This window comes from Toxorhynchites rutilus, chromosome 3 (assembly GCF_029784135.1).
Source record: "Toxorhynchites rutilus septentrionalis strain SRP chromosome 3, ASM2978413v1, whole genome shotgun sequence".
Classification (NCBI taxonomy): domain Eukaryota; kingdom Metazoa; phylum Arthropoda; class Insecta; order Diptera; family Culicidae; genus Toxorhynchites; species Toxorhynchites rutilus.
Genome location: NC_073746.1, coordinates 248291493 through 248295237, shown reverse-complemented (window position 1 = coordinate 248295237; position 3745 = coordinate 248291493). Strand labels below are relative to the sequence as shown.

At 39.7% G+C, this 3745-nt stretch overlaps 1 long non-coding RNA gene across 1 annotated transcript; it reads left to right on the top strand.

The window, feature by feature from the left end:
* Positions 1–2156: 2156 nt before the first annotated feature.
* LOC129774430 (uncharacterized) lies at positions 2157–2897 on the top strand. Its single transcript, XR_008742725.1, has 3 exons — positions 2157–2419; positions 2486–2608; positions 2662–2897. It is a non-coding gene; the product is annotated as an uncharacterized LOC129774430 (long non-coding RNA).
* The last annotated feature ends 848 nt before the right edge of the window (positions 2898–3745 follow it).

Sequence of the window (3745 nt, the reverse complement as noted above, 5' to 3'; positions counted from 1 at the left end):
CCAACATATCTCTTCGCTCCAAATTTCGGAGTGAAAATCATTCGCGACTAGTTGAGAGAATTGTTCTATTTATTATTATTGTTGAATAAGGGTCGGACTACGGGGTTTAAGCATTTAAATAATTGAATTCAATGATTCTCATTGAATTTTTCAAAATTTAGAACTGATTCTAGGCATGCTGATTTGAAAGAGGGCATTGCAATTTAAAATTGTTGTAGGTGGCGACACCATGAATAAAATGAAACAAATCATTCGTTTGGCATTTGACGTGACGGTGCTGGTGGAAGCATTGACTGCATGTGTGAATTGGTGGAGACGTTGACGGAACGTAGACGTTCTTCTCCGTAACGTGCTATGTGAATCGCACATGGTTCTTCCATGCAATTCCTATTGAAGCATTCACTTACACCAGCAACGGCAAGTCGAAGTTGCCGTTGCCGGTGTATGTGAATGTTTGTATAAGAACTGTTTGGAAGAATAATTGACGCAACGTGACGGGACGGAACGCGAACGTGACGTGGATGTCGTATGTGAATCGCACTTTATTCGGTAGACTGGAGAGACTTCAGTCAGTTTTTCTCGGTATGATCAGTGATGTCAGATGAGAAGACATGTTTTTGTTTTGAGAAAAACAACAAACAGTTTTAAAATTGATCAATCTCTTTTCTCAGTGCCAAAATATTTAAAAAAAACATAACAAAAAGGAATAAGTTTCATATATCTTTTGGTTTCATTGATATATTTCCTCGAGCATATGGTTTCATCACTCAGACGTTTTGTTATTATGGATTTATTGGGGGCAATGTTTGTTCACCTTCTTCTTCTTCAATGGCACTAACGTTCCTAGAGGAACTTCGCCGTCTCAACGTAGTATTACTTACGTCATTTTTATTAGTACTTAGTTGAGATACGCCTTGAATGCATTCTGAGTGGGCTCTAGAATACGCGTGATCACAGTGCCAGTCGAAGGAAATTTCTTTGACGATAAATTCCCCCGACCAGAACGAGAATCGAATCCGAACACCCGGCATGTTAGTTATGACGCTAACCACTCGGCCAAGGGAGCATGTTTGTTCACCTAATCAACGATTCAAGAAAAGTTTTAAATCTATATATATATATATATATATATATATATATATATATATATATATATATATATATATATATATATATATATATACATGTATTCCTGATAAAGTAGTTGTTTTGAATTACTCATTTTCGTTCAATATGTGAAGACCCTTTTCGTTCCGTGTTAATATAAAGTGTGTGTCACATCAAATTGCATCACGGAAAAAACGCTGTAGAAATTCGCCCAGTAGACCGATCCTTTTGAAAATTTTAGACAGTAAAATAAAAACTATTAAACAACTTTCGGCATTTTCTTTTTATTCATACTTCGAGCCCAAGCCCGTATGCTCGCACCTTCCTCTTTACCCTGTCTGTTGCGTGAGCAACAGGAACTTTTCCAATTTTTTGAACCTTTATTCTTTATTCGGTGGTAGGTTAAAAAATCCCTAGAAGTTTAACATAATTCAATAACATGGAATAAAATATAAAATTGAGTTTTCCTACGTTTAGTGTTCCTATTATTCACTATAATTTACACTTTGAATATTTATTCTTAAAACTGCACTATCTTTCTTCTCTTTACTTCAATATGGAAATGAAAGGATCTTCAGTGTAAGAGCGCCTTTAAATCTTACTATAAATAAAATCGCTAAAAAATAAAGCGCGGTCGTCGTGAACAGTCGTAAACGGTCGTAAATGTTCGTATTCTTGACGTAAACACAAACATAGTGAGAGAGTGAGCAGTGAGCAGCTGCGATGCGTTTTTTGTGTGAGAGAGTGTGTGCGTCTGCGTTGTTGCGAGAGTCTGTTTGAGTGCAACAGCAAAGCTATTCCAATGACTTTGCGGTAAACTTATTAAAACATAGAATTGGGCCGCTAGTCAATTTGAACAATAAATTCAAAGTTTTTGTTCTATACAACATAAATCCTTTAGTTGCGTACAACAATTATCGAGCGCAAGGTTTGTGTGATATCGAGGTCCAATAGTTTGATTCCGAAAAGGCCTTTTCAGATGGCGGTTTGTTGCAACCGTTGCAACCATTGTTTGTGGATCATATGTCTGTCATTGGTTTGCAACACTCCCCCACGGTACGACGAATCTCGTTCGGCTTACTTATATTATATACCGACATCTAAAACGGCGATTTTCACGGCCGGCCTCTCCAATATTCCATGTGAAGTTTGAACGGCTGCTCGACGAACCTGACCATCTTTGGAAAACACCACATCCACGACCCGACCCTTGGGCCAACAGTTTCGAGGGAGATTGCTGTCTACTATTAATACGATGTCTCCCTTCTCGATGGGTTTTATCGGCTGGAACCATTTTGTTCTTCGTGTCAAGGTTGGAAGATATTCAGAAATCCACTTCTTCCAAAATTCGTTGGCATAAACTTGTGACATCTTCCAGGATTTCTTCAGCATCGATGAACTGCCGTCAAAGGGGATCAACGGTTTACTACCATTAGACGAGCCCATTAAAAAGTGGTTAGGAGTCAATGGAAAACAGGATTCATCATCTAACGGTACATGAGTGAGTGGGCGTGAATTAATCATCATTTCCACTTCTATCATCATATTTTGCAGGATCTCATCAGTAGGATGTCGAGGGAACTTCATCTGGTTCAACACCTTTTTAACCGACTGAATCATTCTTTCCCAACAACCTCCAAAGTGCGGTGAAGCTGGCGGATTAAAGGTCCACTTGGTGTCCGGACCCTCGAAGTACTCCATCATCCTCTCTTGGCTAAGTTGTTGTAGGACTGCACGTAATTCGCGGCTAGCGCCAATAAAATTTGTACCACGATCGCTGACGATTTCAATAGGAGATCCTCTACGTGCAATAAAATTCCGCACAGCGAGAATACACGAGTCAGTTGTTAAAGAATGTGCGATCTCGATGTGAATCGCACGGATTGTTAAGCAGGTCAATAATACTCCCCAGCGTTTCTCCACTCTTCGTCCTACTACCACCATGATGGGTCCGAAATAGTCTATTCCAGTGTAGGAAAACGGACGAGTAAATGCTGCAAGTCGAGCTGCTGGAAGATTCCCCATGATGGGTGGTTGAGGATTTGCTCGACGAATTTTGCATAATTGACAATTTCGGCGCACACGATTGTATGCTGATCTAAGTTGCGGAATGTAAAATTTCTGTTTGATTTCGTTCATAGCGGTTTCATGGTTGATGTGTTGGTATTTCTGGTGGTAGTCAGCTATCAATAAGTCTGTTACATGATCTCTTTTCGGAAGCAAAATTGGTTGCTTGCAACAGGCGAAAGCGAATGTACATGCATCAATACGACCACGCATGCGAAGAACACCATGTTTGTCTACAACTGGGCTAAGTTTATATAAATTACTTGTTTTTGGAAGTAGGCGTTCACTTGTTTCCGGATTATGCAGTAGCTTCACTTCCTCTGGATATGTTTGTTGTTGCAGCTGTCGGTATAGGAAACGTTCTGCTTCTTGAAACTCGACTTGTGTAAGTGGTCCGATGGTTATTGATTTACGCTTCCTTTTCAGGTGAATGTTTGATACGAAACGAAGAACATATGCGACAACGCGGAGTAAACGCTTCCATTTTGAGAATTCATGCGAATTTATCAACGGCTCATGAAGTGTATGATGCAAAACACTCGAACGTAACTCTTCTGTGGTCGTCTCTGTG